The 16,663-nt window shown below is 42.9% G+C and overlaps 1 protein-coding gene across 5 annotated transcripts in view; it reads left to right on the top strand.

The window, feature by feature from the left end:
* Positions 1-16,663, top strand: part of FARP1 (FERM, ARH/RhoGEF and pleckstrin domain protein 1) — a 323,139-nt gene that overhangs the window by 185,461 nt on the left and 121,015 nt on the right. The window lies entirely within an intron of this gene.

Raw genomic sequence — 16,663 nt, 5'->3', positions numbered from 1 at the left:
AGATCATACCTCTGAACTCGGCGATACCAAATACTGTGTGTATTTTTTTATTATTTTTAATGGGAGAAAAGTGAGTGATTTGAACTTTTTTTTTTTTTTTTTAAAACCTATTATTTTACTATACTTGTTAGTCCCCTTAGGGGACTTGAACCCGTGATCATCTGATCGCTTGTGCTATATATAGCAATATAACAGTTTTGCATATAGTAAAAATCACAATCTCCATTGAGGCCCGGCCATGGGGAACAGCAAAAACCTCACGGCGCACAATGCGTGAACTGGGAAGATTCACAAGTCTGCAGTCACTAAGACTGACTGCAGACTTTTCATTTTAGACCAGACAACCCATTTAATGGCCTTATTATGGTATTTGCTACATTGTCGTCATCCAGGGTGCTCTACTACCTACGATAACCTTTGTGTGCTTACATGGCGTGCTGTTTAGCCTTTCACCAACTACTATAAGTAGAGGCTGTCATTTGTCCACTACAACGTATAATTCACTGTTTCAAATTTGACTTATTTTAGCTTAAAATTGTTGGGTGGTTCCACCCCAGATGAGTAGTGACTGGTGAGTGATTACATGTCTGTTCCTTGGTATCTTGGTTGGTTTTCTTAAAATGCCATTTTAGCAGTTGAGAACTATATAACTTTCTGTGCTCAGCATAAAACTGTTAACACGACAAAGATCACAATGAACCTGTATAAATTGCCATCTTATTTGTATCACATGCCTTATGTTCTGTTCTGGGATTTATGATGTCTTGCTTGTTATTGTCAGCTAATTTAATCTCTAAATATGCCAGTTTTGATAAATGTCAATTATGATGCTATGTATGGTCACCCATCACAGGAGCCGGAGGGATGAAACCATTGAGCTCTATGAGAGACTGTTTTGGTAGACTGCATTGGATGTATTCTATGACTGATGAAGAGACCTGAGTAGTCTCGAAAGCTTGCAATTTGTTACCATCTCTTCAGTTAGCCATTAAATGGTGTCAACCACTGAGGACTCTCAATACTAAATAATTTTGTTGTATTGTGATGATATTCATTATTCCTGCGTATCATGGGCAGTCTGATAGCAGTTTTGCTTCTTCACTTCCTCATTTCTCACTTCTCGCTCTTCTAGGAAAACTTGTGTTTTTGGTTTAGCAAGAAAGTTCCCCCTTGTGTGTCACAAATCAGGCCTGTGATGCTCAATGACACATGATGTATAGAGTGTAGGCTAGAGGTTATCTCATCCAGGAATCAGAAGTGGCCTGAGAACTGACAACTTTCTTTCCTTTTTTCTTTTTTTGTTGCTCCAACAAACAGGTTTACACAGTAAAATATTGATATTTGCAGATGATACAAAACTATGTAAAGCAGTTAATACAAGAGAAGATAGTATTCTGCTACAGATGGATCTGGATAAGTTGGAAACTTGGGCTGAAAGGTGGCAGATGAGGTTTAACAATGATAAATGTAAGGTTATACACATGGGAAGAGGGAATCAATATCACCATTACACACTGAATGGGAAACCACTGGGTAAATCTGACAGGGAGAAGGACTTGGGGATCCTAGTTAATGATAAACTTACCTGGAGCAGCCAGTGCCAGGTAGCAGCTGCCAAGGCAAACAGGATCATGGGGTGCATTAAAAGAGGTCTGGATACACATGATGAGAGCATTATACTGCCTCTGTACAAATCCCTAGTTAGACCGCACATGGAGTACTGTGTCCAGTTTTGGGCACCGGTGCTCAGGAAGGATATAATGGAACTAGAGAGAGTACAAAGGAGGGCAACAAAATTAATAAAGGGGATGGGAGAACTACAATACCCAGATAGATTAGCGAAATTAGGATTATTTAGTCTAGAAAAAAGACGACTGAGGGGCGATCTAATAACCATGTATAAGTATATAAGGGGACAATACAAATATCTCGCTGAGGATCTGTTTATACCAAGGAAGGTGATGGGCACAAGGGGGCATTCTTTGCGTCTGGAGGAGAGAAGGTTTTTCCACCAACATAGAAGAGGATTCTTTACTGTTAGGGCAGTGAGAATCTGGAATTGCTTGCCTGAGGAGGTGGTGATGGCGAACTCAGTCGAGGGGTTCAAGAGAGGCCTGGATGTCTTCCTGGAGCAGAACAATATTGTATCATACAATTAGGTTCTGTAGAAGGACGTAGATCTGGGTATTTATTATGATGGAATATAGGCTGAACTGGATGGACAAATGTCTTTTTTCGGCCTTATTAACTATGTTACTATGTAACTCCACTATTTTGCCAGAAATAACTGAAAAAAAAGCCTGGAAATACTGATTGGTGAAAAAAACTGGTTATTCAGATGTTAATATAAACCATCCGATTGATACTTGTAATGCAGGTCATCCCAATTTTCTAATGGAATTTAGTATTACAGATTGAATTGAACCCTGATGAACAGGCTTTACTATGGAAATGTACCCTTTACTGAGTACAAATCTCAGCGGGAGACCAGCTAAAACTGGATGACATCAGCTCAGTACTAGCTTTCCTCCATGCTACTCCCCTTTCAGATAACACTTTATTAGCCATGGGTCAATTCTATAGCTCTGAGGTTTCCTGACAAGCTATGGTGTAGGAAATTGCTATCACTTTCCAATGTTTTGCCAAACATTCAGAAATGTATTTCCTTTAACCTCTTAACCCCCAGAGCTTTTTTTGTTTTTCACTCCCATGCTTCCCAGAGCCATCATTGGTTTTACCATGTTGTGTACTAGATAACGATGAAAAAATTCCAAGTGGGGGAAAATTGCAAAAAAAGTGCAATCCCACACTGTTTTTTTGTTTGGCTATTTTGCTAAGTTTACTAAATGCTAAAACTGACCTGCCGTTATGATTCTCCAGGTCGGTTTGAGTTCATAGACACCAAACATGTCTAGGTTATTTTTTTATCTAGGTGAAAAAAAACTTTGCTAATAAGAAAAACAAACTTAAATTGTGCAATTTTCCGATACCCGTAGCGTCTCCATTTTTTGCGATCTCAGGTCAGGTGAGGGCTTATTTTTTGTGTGCCGAGCTGATGTTTTTATTGATACCATTTTGCTGCAGATACGTTCTTTTGATCGCCCGTTATTGCATTTTAATGCATTGTCGCGGTGACCAAAAAAACGTAATTATGGCTTTTTGAGTTTGTTTCTCGCTGTTTAGCGATCAGGTTAATCCTATTGCATATTATATTTCCCAGAGGAGCATTGTACAGCGAATTAGCCTCCTTACCTTGACAAGCCAGAGATGGTATGTCACTCTCCATAAGGAGAAACGATACCCCTTAGACCCCAGTCCAGAGCCTCTCACCTAGCCAAATTAGTTCTTATGCTTCGCACTGACGAGGCCAACAGCTCGAAACATTGTGTCTGCGAATTGAGATACTAATTTGGCTTTTATCCTAAGTCATATTGCACGAACCGTTAAAGGGTTGATTGTGACTTGTAGGATCACTACTTCCAACAGGTGGCGCTATAGAGTTTAAGTCCTCTTTTTCTCAGAAGAGGCAATTTGCATATCCTATTTTTTATTGAGAGATCAGACGATTCTGAACACAGCGATACCAAATATGTGTATGTTTGATTTTTTTTATTGTTTTATTTTGCATGGGGAAAGGGGGGGGGGGGTGATTTGATTTGATTTTTTTTTCATATTTTTAACCACTTTTTTTTTTTTTTTAAACTTTTGGCATGCTTCAATAGCCTGGGAGGCTAGAAGCTGCCACAACTTGATCGGCTCTGCTACATCATAGAGGCGATGTTCAGATCGCCCTTATGTATCTGAATTGCTGAGTTGCTATGAGCGCTGACCACAGGGTGGCGCTCACAGCAATCCGGCATCAACAACCATAGAGATCTCAAGGAGACCTCTGGTTGTTATGCCGACGTGGTGACAATCCCCAGTCATGTAACGCGGGTCACCGTTGCGTGCGTTTCCGTCCAGATGGCCGGAAGCGCTTGTTAAATGCCGCTGTCAAGAGTTTGACAGCGCCATTTAACTAGTTAATAGGTGTGGGTGTATCGCGATTCCACCCAAGCCTATTGTGGGCACATGTCAGCTGTTTTGAACAGCTGACATGTCCCGACTTTGGTGCAGGTTCACCACCGGAACCCACATCAAAGCCGGGGGTACTGCCATCGGACGCACTATTCCGTCCGATGGCAGAAAGGGGTTAATGGAAATCTGTCACCAGTTTTTTGCTACTCCATCCAACAAGCAGCTTAATGTATGGACAGAGAACCTGATTCCAGCAATGTGTCTCTTACTGAACTGTGTGGTATTTTTTTTTAATAAAATCACTTTTCTCTTCTGACGATCTACCAGTTTTCTGAATGTTGTGCTGTGTATAACCCCCGCCCACACCACTGATTGACAACTTTTTTGTGTATACTGTGCATAGGCAGAAAACTGCCAAATTAGTGGTGGGGGTGGGATTATACGTAGCTCATGAATATGGAGGACTACATGGCAGCAGGGCTACTAGTCCTCTAGTGATAATCTCTTGCTGATAGTGATTTTTTTTTTATTTATTAAAACTAAATCAAGCAGCCCAGTAATTGACACATTGCTGGAATCAGGGTCTCTGTTTCTACCTTATGCTGCTCTCAGATTAGGTGATAAAAACTGACTTCCCTATAAACTATTGTCTGTTTGCGATTTAGTAATTTGTGGCTGTCAAAAATCTTGTTAAAAGTCAATATTTGTTTTAATTTTGTCTAAAATACTTGATATAATGCGCAGTACTTCAGCTTTTATTAATGTATGGATCTAAATAAGGAGCTTCAGACAGTGTCACAGTCTGGTCCCTTATTTGATTGTTTGATTTCCTTTGTCTGCTTTTTCCGGTATTTTACTCACTGACTTAAGGTACCTTCACACATAACGATATTGTTAACGATATTGTTGCTTTTTGTGACGTAGCAACGATATCGTTAATAAAATCGTTATGTGTGACAGCGACCAACGATCAGGCCCCTGCTGGGAGATCGTTGGTCGCTGAAGAAAGTCCAGAACTTTATTTTGTCGCTGGATCTCCCGTGGACATCGCTGGATCGGCGTGTGTGACACCGATCCAGCGATGTCTTCACTGGTAACCAGGGTAAACATCGGGTAACTAAGCGCAGGGCCGCGCTTAGTAACCCGATGTTTACCCTGGTTACCAGCGTAAAAGTAAAAAAAAACAACCACTACATACTTACCTACCGCTGTCTGTCCCCGGCTGTTATGCTAGGCAATTCAGTAACACAATGTACATAGCGATCAGAGCACATACAGTGATCTGACAATAACCCAAAATAATAGAACGAGCTCTGAGACGTGGAAACTCTGTAGACCGCAATTCCTGATCCTCTCCAAACACAACTAGAGGCAGCTGTGGATTGCGCCTAAGGCTCCCTATGCAACTCGGCACAGCCTGAGAAACTAACTAGCCTGAAGATAGAAAAATAAGCCTACCTTGCCTCAGAGAAATACCCCAAAGGAAAAGGCAGCCCCCCACATATAATGACTGTGAGTAAGATGAAAAGACAAACGTAGGGATGAAATAGATTCAGCAAAGTGAGGTCCGATATTCTAGACAGAACGAGGATAGGAAAGATAACTTTGCGGTCTACACAAAACCCTAAAGAAAACCACGCAAAGGGGGCAAAAAGACCCTCCGTACCGAACTAACGGCACGGAGGTACACCCTTTGCGTCCCAGAGCTTCCAGCAAAACAAATAGACAAGCTGGACAGAAAAAAAAGCAAAAAATAGCAAAGAAGCACTTAGCTATGCAGAGCAGCAGGCCACAGGAATGATCCAGAGAAACACAAGTCCAACACTGGAACATTGACAGGAAGCATGGATCAAAGCATCAGGTGGAGTTAAGTAGAGAAGCAGCTAACGACCTCACCAGATCACCTGAAGGAGGAAACTCAGAAGCTGCAGTACCACTTTCCTCCACAAACGGAAGCTCCCAGAGAGAATCAGCCGAAGTACCACTTGTGACCACAGGAGTGAACTCTGCCACAGAATTCACAACACCCGGCGCTCTGCTCTGCATTCCTCCTGCACTGGCTGTGAGCGTCTGTCAGCCGGAAAGCAGAGCGGTGCCGTCACCGCTCTGCTTTCCGGCCGCTGTGCTCACAGCCAGTACAGGAGGAGTGCAGAGCACAGCGCTGGAGGACAGACAGCGTTAGGTAAGTATGTACTGTTTGTTTTTTTTACTTTTAGGATGGTAACCAGGGTAAACATCGGGTTACTAAGCGCGGCCCTGCGCTTAGTTACCCGATGTTTACCCTGTTTACCGGCATCATTGGTCGCTGGAGAGCGGTCTGTGTGACAGCTCTCCAGCGACCAAACAGCGACGCTGCAGCGATCCGGATCGTTGTCGGTATCGCTGCAGCGTCGCTTAATGTGAAGGGGCCTTTAACCCCTTAGCGACCGCCGATACGCCTTTTAACGGCGGCCGCTAAGGGTACTTAAACCACAGCGCCGTTAATTAACGGCGCTGTGGAAAAAGTGTATAGCGCCCCCCACAGGCCGATTTTCTCCGGGGTCTCGGCTGCCGAGGGTAGCCGAGACCCCAGAGAACATGATTCGGGGGGTTTTTAACCCTCCCCGCATTTGCGATCACCGGTAATTAACCGTTTACCGGCGATCGCAAAAAAAAAAAAAAAAAAAAAAGCGATCTCTTTTTAATTTCTCTGTCCTCCGATGTGATCGCACATCGGAGGACAGAGAAAAGGGGTCCCAGGTGGCCCCCCAATACTCACCTAGCTCCCCCGATGCTCCTCGTGTCTCCCGGTGGGCGCCGCTATCTTCAAAATGGCGGGCGCATGCGCAGTGCGCCTGCCGGCCGGCACCGGGAGAATCTTTGGGGTCTCGGCTGCCTGGGGTAGCCGAGACCCCAAAGAGCATGATCGGGGGTCGGTTTTAGCGACCCCTGTTTTGCGATCGCCGGTAATTAACTGTTTACCGGCGACCGCAAAAAAAAAAAAAAAAAAAAGTAAAGTGTAATTCTCTGTCCTCTGATGTGATCGCACATCAGAGGACAGAGAAATAGGGGGATTCGGGGACCCTAGCATACTCACCTAGGTCCCTGGATCCTCTTGCTGCTCCTCCTGGCCGCCGGCAGAAGAACATGGCGGACGTATGCCCAGTGCGCCCGCCATCTGTCTCCATCTGCCGGCCGGCAGGAGAACAGCGGTTAGGGCTAAAATTAGGGTTAGGGGTAGGGTTAGGGGTAGGGTTAGGGCTAGGGTTAGGTTAGGGGTAGGGTTAGGGGTAGGGGTAGGGGTAGGGTTAGGGGTAGGGTTAGGGTTGGGGTAGGGTTAGGGCTAGGGGTAGGGTTACGGCTAGGGTTAGGTTAGGGGTAGGGTTAGGTTAGGGTTAGGGGTAGGGTTACGGCTAGGGTTAGGTTAGGGGTAGGGTTAGGTTAGGGGTAGGGTTAGGTTAGGGGTAGGGTTAGGTTAGGGGTAGGGTTAGGTTAGGGGTAGGGTTAGGGCTAGGGTTAGGGCTAGGGTTGGGGCTAAATTTAGGGTTAGGGTTGGGGCTAAATTTAGGGTTAGGGTTGGGGCTAAATTTAGGGTTAGGCTTCTTTCACACTTACGTCGGTACGGGGCCGTCGCAATGCGTCGGCCCGACATACCGACGCACGTTGTGAAAATTGTGCACAACGTGGGCAGCAGCTGTAGTTTTTCAACACCTCCGCTGCCCAATCTATGTCCTGGGGAGGAGGGGGCGGAGTTACGGCCACGCATGCGCGGTCAGAAATGGCGGATGCGACGTACAAAAAAACGTTTCATTGAACGTTTTTTTGTGCCGACGCTCCGCCAAAACACAACTGATTCATTGCACGACGGACGCGACGTGTGGCCATCCGTCACGATCCGTCGGCAATACTATGGGCAAAAAACGCATCTTGCGGGCACATTTGCAGGATCCGTTTCTTGTCCAAAACGACGGATTGCGACGGAATGCCAAACAACGCAAGTGTGAAAGTAGCCTTAGGGCTAGGGTTAGGGTTGGGGCTAAAGTTAGGGCTAGGGTTGGGGCTAAAGTTAGGGTTAGAGCTGGGATTAGGTTTAGGGTTTGGATTAGGGTTGGTATTAGGGTTAGGGTTGGCATTAGGGTTACGCTTGGGATTAGGGTTAGGTTTGGGATTAGGGTTAAGGTTAGGGTTGTGATTAGGGGTGTATTGGGATTAGGGTTAGGTTTGAGGTTAGGGTTGAGATTAGGATTAGGGGTGTGTTGGATTTAGGGTTTTGATTAGGGTTATGGTTAGGGTTGACATTAGGGTTGTTTTGGGGTAAGGGTTGTGATTATGGTTAGGGTTAGTGATTAGGATTATGGATCAGGTTGGGATTAGGGTTAGGGGTTGGAGCTAGAATTGGGGGGTTTCCACTGTTTAGGTACATCAGGGGGTCTCCAAACACGACAGCCAATTTTGCGCTCAAAAAGTCAAATGGTGCTCCCTCCCTTCTGAGCTCTGCCGTGCGCCCAAACAGTGGGTTACCCCCACATATGGGGCATCAGCGTACTCGGGATAAATTGGACAACAACTTCTGGGGTCCAATTTCTCTTGTTACCCTTGTGAAAATAAAAACTTGGGGGCTACAAAATCTTTTTTGTGAAAAAAAAAAATATTTTTTATTTTCACGACTCTGCATTCTAAACTTCTGTGAAGCACTTGGGCATTCAAAGTTCTCACCACACATCTAGATAAGTTCCTTGGGGGTCTAGTTTCCAAAATGGGGTCACTTGTGGAGGGTTTCTACTGGTTAGGTACATCAGGGGCTCTGCAAATGCAACATAATACCCGCAGACCATTCTATCAAAGTCTGCATTCCAAAACGGCGCTCCTTCCTTCCGAGCTCTGCCGTGCGCCCAAACAGTGGTTTACCCCCACATATGGGGTACCAGCATACTCAAGACAAATTGGACAACAACTTTTGGGGTCCAATTTCTCTTGTTACCCTTGTAAAAATAAAAACTTGGGGGCTACAATATCTTTTTTGTGGAAAAAAAAATATTTTTTATTTTCACGGCTCTGCATTATAAACTTCTGTGAAGCACTTGGGCATTCAAGGTTCTCACCACACATCTAGATAAGTTCCATGGGGGGTCTAGTTTCCAAAATGGGGTCACTTGTGGGGGATTTCTACTGTTTAGGCACATCAGGGGCTCTCCAAACGCGACATGGCGTCCGATCTCAATTCCAGCCAATTCTACATTGAAAAAGTAAAACGGCACTCCTTCTCTTCCAAGCTCTGCGGTGCGCCCTAACAGTGGTTTACCCCCACATATTGGGTATCAGCGTACTCAGGAGAAATTGCACAACAACTTTTGTGGTCTAATTTCTCCTGTTACCCTTGTGAAAATAAAAATTTGTGGGCAAAAAGATCATTTTTGTAGAAAAAATGCAATTTTTTTTTTTTCACGGCTCTACGTTATAAACTTCTGTGAAGCACATGGGGGTTCAAAGTGCTCGCCACACATCTAGATAAGTTCCTTAAGGGGTCTAGTTTCCAAAATGGTGTCACTTGTGGGGGGTTTCCACTGTTTAGGCACATCAGGGGCTCTCCAAACGCGACATGGCGTCCAATCTCAATTCCAGCCAATTCTACATTGAAAAAGTAAAACGGCGCTCCTTCACTTCCAAGCTCTGCGGTGCGCCCAAACAGTGGTTTACCCTCACATATGGGGTATCGACGTATTCAGGAGAAATCGCACAACAACTTTTGTGGTCTAATTTCTCCTGTTACCCTTGTGAAAATGAGAATTTGTGGGCAAAAAGATCATTTTTGTGTAAACAAAAGCGATTTTTTTATTTTCACGGCTCTACGTTATAAACTTCTGTGAAGCACTTGGGGGTTCAAAGTGCTCACCACACATCTAGATAAGTTCCTTAAGGGGTCTAGTTTCCAAAATGGTGTCACTTGTGGGGGGTTTCCACTGTTTAGGCACATCAGGGGCTCTCCAAACGCGACATGGCATCCAATCTCAATTCCAGCCAATTCAACATTGAAAAAGTAAAACGGCGCTCCTTCACTTCTAAGTTCTGCGGTGCGCCCTAACAGTGGTTTACCCCCACATATGGGGTATTGGAGTATTCAGGAGAAATTGCATAACAAAATTTATGGTTACATTTTTGTTTTTACACTTGTGAAAATAAAAAAAATGGTTCTGAATTAAGATGTTTGCAAAAAAAAGTTAAATGTTCATTTTTTCCTTCCACATTGTTTCAGTTCCTGTGAAGCACGTAAAGGGTTAATAAACTTCTTGAATGTGGTTTTGAGAACCTTGAGGGGTGTAGTTTTTAGAATGGTGTCACACTTCATTATTTTCTATCATATAGACCCCTCAAAATGACTTCAAATGTGATGTGGTCCCTAAAAAAAAATGGTGTTGTAAAAATGAGAAATTGCTGGTCAACTTTTAACCCTTATAACTCTCTAACAAAAAAAAATTTTGTTTCCAAAATTGTGCTGATGTAAAGTAGACATGTGGGAAATGTTATTTATTAACTATTTTTCGTGACATATCTCTCTGATTTAAGGGCATAAAAATACAAAGTTTGAAAATTGCAAAATTTTAAAATTTTTTGCCATATTTCCATTTTTTTCATAAATAATCGCAAGTAATATCGAAGAAATGTTACCACTAACATGAAGTACAATATGTCACGAAAAAACAATCTCAGAATCAGCAGGATCCGTTGAAGCGTTCCAGAGTTATAACCTCATAAAGTGACAGTGGTCAGAATTGCAAAAATTGGCTCGGTCATTAAGTACCAAATTGGCTCTGTCACTAAGGGGTTAAAGATTGTTCACTACTTGGCTTTTCTTGGTGTCACCGGCAGGAGCTGCTCCGTCTTCTGATAATGGCCTCGGCAGGATACTGTGCATCCGCCTCCTATGCAAATCAGAAGGCGGAGCAGCTCCGTAATTGAGCAGGTCCAGGAGGCGGCCGCCAACACACACAACTGATGATCTGCCGGAGTGCCAGGTGTCGGACCCCGACCGATCAGACATTGATCACCTATCCTAAGGATAGGTCATCATCACTGATAAACTAGCGGACAACCTCATTAACTTTGAGTTACACTGTGCAATGCACCCCATTATGTAAACTGCACCCTAGAAGCCATACGCTACTGGTAACGGGTGTTCAATCGGAGCTGGCGGTGACCATACTGGGGGTATATACATATATTCCATGCGTTGGAATCGGAGGTGCATATACCATACGCTCACTGTTACTAACAGCTGCCATCCAGCAACAGGTTGACCCCTATGACTACTTATTACATACCATCTGCTTCTTCAGTCTAAAGGGACATTTCTGTTATATATCAAATTTTATTCCCTTATTTTATATGAAGGCTTAGTATTTATTATATTTTTTTTTTTTCAAAAGGAGATTAATAAATGACGTATTACATTTGATGCCTTAATTACACTGTAAGAGGAGAAAAACTATTTGGATTGTCATTAACCCCTTTACCCCCAAGGGTGGTTTGCACGTTATGGACCGGGCCAATTTTTACAATTCTGACCACTGTCCCTTTATGAGGTTACAACTCTGGAACGCTTCAACGGATCCCGGTGATAGTGGTAAAATTTCTTTGATATTACCTGCGTTTATTTGTGAAAAAAACGGAAATATGGCGAAAATTTTTAAAATTTCGCAAATTTCCAACTTTGAATTTTTATGCAATTAAATCACAGAGATATGTCACACAAAATACTTAATAAGTAACATTTCCCACATGTCTACTTTACATCAGCACAAGTTTGGAACCAACATTTTTTTTGTTAGGGAGTTATAAGGGTTAAAAGTTGACCAGCAATTTCATTTTTACAACACCATTTTATTTTAGGGACCACATCACATTTGAAGTCATTTTGAGGGGTCTATATGATAGAAAATACCCAAGTGTGACACCATTCTAAAAACTGCACCCCTCAAGGTGCTCAAAACCACATTGAAGAAGTTTATTAACCCTTCAGGTGTTTCACAGGAATTTTTGGAATGTTTAAATAAAAATTAACATTTAACTTTTTTTCACAAAAAATTTACTTCAGCTCCAATTTGTTTTATTTTACCAAGGGTTACAGGAGAAAATGGACCCCAAACCTTGTTGTACAATTTGTCCTGAGTACGCCGATACCCCATAAGTGGAGGTACACCACTGTTTGGGCGCATGAAAGAGCTTGGAAGCGAAGGAGCGCCATTTGACTTTTTAATGCAAAATTGACTGGAATTGAGATGGGACGCCATGTTGCGTTTGGAGAGCCACTGATGTGCCTAAACATTGAAACCCCCCACAAGTGACACCATTTTGGAAAGTAGACCTCCTAAGGAACTTATCTAGAGGTTTGGTAGCACTTTGACCCACCAGGTGCTTCACAGAAGTTTATAATGCAGAACCGTAAAAATAAAAAATCCTTTTTTTTCACAAAAATTATCTTTTCGCCCCCAATTTTTTATTTTCCCAATGGTAAGAGAAGTAATCGGAACCAAAAAGTTGTTGTACAATTTGTCCTGAGTACGCTGATACCCCATATATTGGGGTAAACCACTGTTTGGGCGCATGGGAGAGCTCGGAAGGGAAGGAGCGCCGTTTGACTTTTCAATGCAAAATTCACAGGAATTGAGATGGGACGCCATGTTGCGTTTGGAAAGCCACTGATGTGCCTAAACATTGAAACCCCCCACAAGTGACACCATTTTGGAAAGTAGATCCCCTAAGGAACTTATCTAGATGTGTGGTGAGCACTTTGACCCACCAAGAGCTTCACAGAAGTTTATAATGCTGAGCTATAAAAATAAAACAAAAATTTTTTCCCACAAAAATTATTTTTTAGTCCCCAGTTTTCTATTTTCCCGAGGGTAACAGGAGAAATTGGACCCCTAAAGTTGTTGTGCAATTTGTCCTGAGTGCGCTGATACCCCATATGTGGGGGGAACCACCGTTTGGGCGCATGGGAGGGCTCGGAAGGGAAGGAGCGCCATTTGGAATACAGACTTAGATGGAATGGTCTGCAGGCGTCACATTGCGTTTCCAGAGCCCCTAATGTACCTAAACAGTAGAAACCCCCCACAAGTGACCCCATATTGGAAACTAGACCCCCCAAGGAACTTATCTAGATGTGTTGTGAGAACTTTGAGCCCCCAAGTGTTTCACTACAGTTTCTAACGCAGAGCCGTGAAAATAAAAAATCTTTTTTTTCCCACAAAAATTATTTTTTAGCCCCCAGTTTTGTATTTTCCCAAGGGTAACAGGAGAAATTGGACACCAAAAGTTGTTGTCCTATTTGTCCTGAGTACGCTGATACCCCATATGTTGGGGTAAACCCCTGTTTGGGCACACGGCAGAGCTCGGAAGGGAAGGAGCACTGTTTTACTTTTTCAACGCAGAATTGGCTGGAATTGAGATCGGACGCCATGTCGCGTTTGGAGAGCCCCTGATGTGTCTAAACAGTGGAAACCCCCCAATTATAACTGAAACCCTAATCCAAACACACCCCTAACCCTAATCCCAACGGTAACCCTAACCACACCTCTAATCCAGACACACCCCTAACCCTAATCCCAACCCTATTCCCAACCGCAAATGTAATCCAAACCCTAACCCTAACTTTAGCCCCAACCCTAACTGTAGCCTTAACCCTAACTGTAGCCTTAACCCTAGCTCTAACCATAACCCTAACCCTAGCCCTAACCCTAGCCCTAACCCTTATGAGAAAATGGAAATAAATACATTTTTTTAATTTTTTTATTTTTCCCTAACTAAGGGGGTGATGAAGGGGGGTTTGATTTACTTTTATAGCGGGTTTTTTAGCGGATTTTTATGATTGGCAGCTGTCACACACTGAAATACGCTTTTTATTGCAAAAAATATTTTTTGCGTTACCACATTTTGAGAGCTATAATTTTTCCATATTTTTGTCCACAGAGTCATGTGAGGTCTTGTTTTTTGCGGGACGAGTTGACGTTTTTATTGGTAACATTTTCGGGCACGTGACATTTTTTGATCGCTTTTTATTCCGATTTTTGTGAGGCAGAATTACCAAAAACCAGCTATTCATGAATTTCTTTTGGGGGAGGCGTTTATACCGTTCCGCGTTTGGTAAAATTGATAAAGCAGTTTTATTCTTCGGGTCAGTACGATTACAGCGATACCTCATTTATATCATTTTTTTATGTTTTGGCTCTTTTATACGATAAAAACTATTTTATAGAAAAAATATTTATTTTTGCATCGCTATATTCTGAGGACTATAACTTTTTTATTTTTTTGCCGATGTTGCTGTATCGCGGCTCGTTTTTTGCGGGACAAGATGACGCTTTCAGCGGTACCATGGTTATTTATATCCGTCTTTTTGATCGCGTGTTATTCCACTTTTTGTTCGGCGGTATGATAATAAAGCGTTGTTTTTTGTCTCTTTTTTTTTTTTTTAATTCTTACGGTGTTTACTGAAGGGGTTAACTAGTGGGCCAGTTTTATAGGTCGGGTCGTTACGGACGCGGCGATACTAGATATGTGTACTTTTATTGTTGTTTTTTTTATTTAGATAAAGAAATGTATTTATGGGAACAATATTTTTTTTTTCTTTTTTCATTATTTAGGATTATTTTTTTTATTTTACACACTTGTAAAAAAAATTTTAAACTTTTTTACTTTGTCCCAGGGGGGGACAATACAGATCGGTGATCTGCCAGTTTGCACAGCACTCTGACAGATCACCGATCTGTCTGAGAGCAGTGCAGCAGGCTTACCAAGTGCCTGCTCTGAGCAGGCACTTGGTAAGCCACCTCCCTCCCTGCAGGACCCGGATCCGCGGCCATCTTGGATCCGGGAATTGCTGCAGGAAGGAAGGTAGGAGGCCCCCGGAGCAACGCGATCACATCGCGTTGCTGCGGGGGGTCTCAGGGAAGCCCGCAGGGAGCCCCCTCCCTGCGCGATGCTTCCTTGCACCGCCAGCACATCGCGATCATGTTTGATTGCGATGTGCCGGGGGCGGTCCGTGACCACTCCTGGCACATAGTGCCGGATGTCAGCTGCGATAAGCAGCTGACACCCGGCCGCGATCGGCCGCGCTCCCCCCGTGAGCGCGGCCGATCGCCTATGACGTACTATTCCGTCCTTGGGAATTAAGGCCCACCCCACATGGACGGAATAGTACGTCTAATGGCAGAAAGGGGTTAAATCCTGTTAAAGACAGGATGGACATTGCATTGTCAGTAGTAGACCCTGTTATAGACATTGGATTGTAGATCCTGTCATACATGGGATTGTCAGTAGATCCTGTGATACATTGGATTGTCAGTAGATCCTGTGATACATTGGATTGCCAGTAGATCCTGTGATACATTGGATTGTCAGTAGATCCTGTGATACATAGGATTATCAGTAAATCCTGTGATACATTGGATTGTCAGTAGTAGACCCTGTTATAGACATTGGATTGTAGATCCTGTCATACATAGGATTGTCAGTAGATCCTGTGATACATTGGATTGTCAGTAGATCCTGTGATACATTGGATTGCCAGTAGATCCTGTGATGCATTGGATTGTCAGTAGATCCTGTGATACATAGGATTATCAGTAAATCCAGTGATACTTTGGATTGTCAGTAGATCCTGTGATACATTGGATTGTCAGTAGATCCTGTGATACATAGGATTGTCAATAGATCCTGTGATACATAGGATTGTCAGTAGATCCTGTGATACATTGGATTGTCAGTAGATCCTGTGATACATTGGATTGTCAGTAGATCCTGTGATACATAGGATTGTCAGTAGATCCTGTGATACATTGGATTGTCAGTAGATCCTGTGATACATAGGATTGTCAGTAGATCCTGTGATACATTGGAGTGTCAGTAGATCCTGTGATACATAGGAGTGTCAGTAGATCCTGTGATACATTGGAGTGTCAGTAGATCCTGTGATACATTGGAGTGTCAGTAGATCCTGTGATACATATTTATTGTGCAGGTTGTTAAAAGCATATGTCCACTTCTGGCCAACATTTTGCTGGAATTATGGGCTTACTGGCATATAACAGAGACCATAATGCTATGTCATCATATAATAAATCCATGTAGGCAACCTTGGCTGGGTAGATGGGTAGACAAATCAAATGGGGTATATCCCAACTTTTTATTGGAGCAAAATAAGGCAAGTTCCAATCCCTCATTTACAGAACACATGTAACTTTTGAGGCAGATGTGTACAGGGAACAGCGCACCAAATTCATGGTGGGAGTGTAGTAAAACTGTCCGATGTGTCTGACAGCAAGGTTATTATGATCACCCCATTCTTCAATCTATGATACAGGAAATAGCTGAGAATCATTACAAGAAAGGTACAAGTATTTCCAAAGTCATTAAACTTTTTCTCTGGACTGATGTTAGTGTGTGGAAATACCCAAAAACTTCCTCCCTTTGCTTAAATTTTATGTAGTAATGTTTTATTGCTTTAGAATATTGGTTACAAAACAAGAACACATTTGTTTGTTTTGTTTTTTCAAGTAAAGGTAATTTGTCAGCATGATTTTGTGTAAAGACAGGTCCATCAATATCTTTATATGGCCAGTCTTTACTATTGTTACTGAGAAATTAGCATTTGAATTCATATGCAAATGAT

Source organism: Ranitomeya imitator, chromosome 3, assembly GCF_032444005.1.
Source record: "Ranitomeya imitator isolate aRanImi1 chromosome 3, aRanImi1.pri, whole genome shotgun sequence".
In the NCBI taxonomy this organism is placed as follows: domain Eukaryota; kingdom Metazoa; phylum Chordata; class Amphibia; order Anura; family Dendrobatidae; genus Ranitomeya; species Ranitomeya imitator.
Note: the sequence above shows the minus strand (reverse complement) of the source record. Positions and strands in the feature narration are given on the sequence as shown.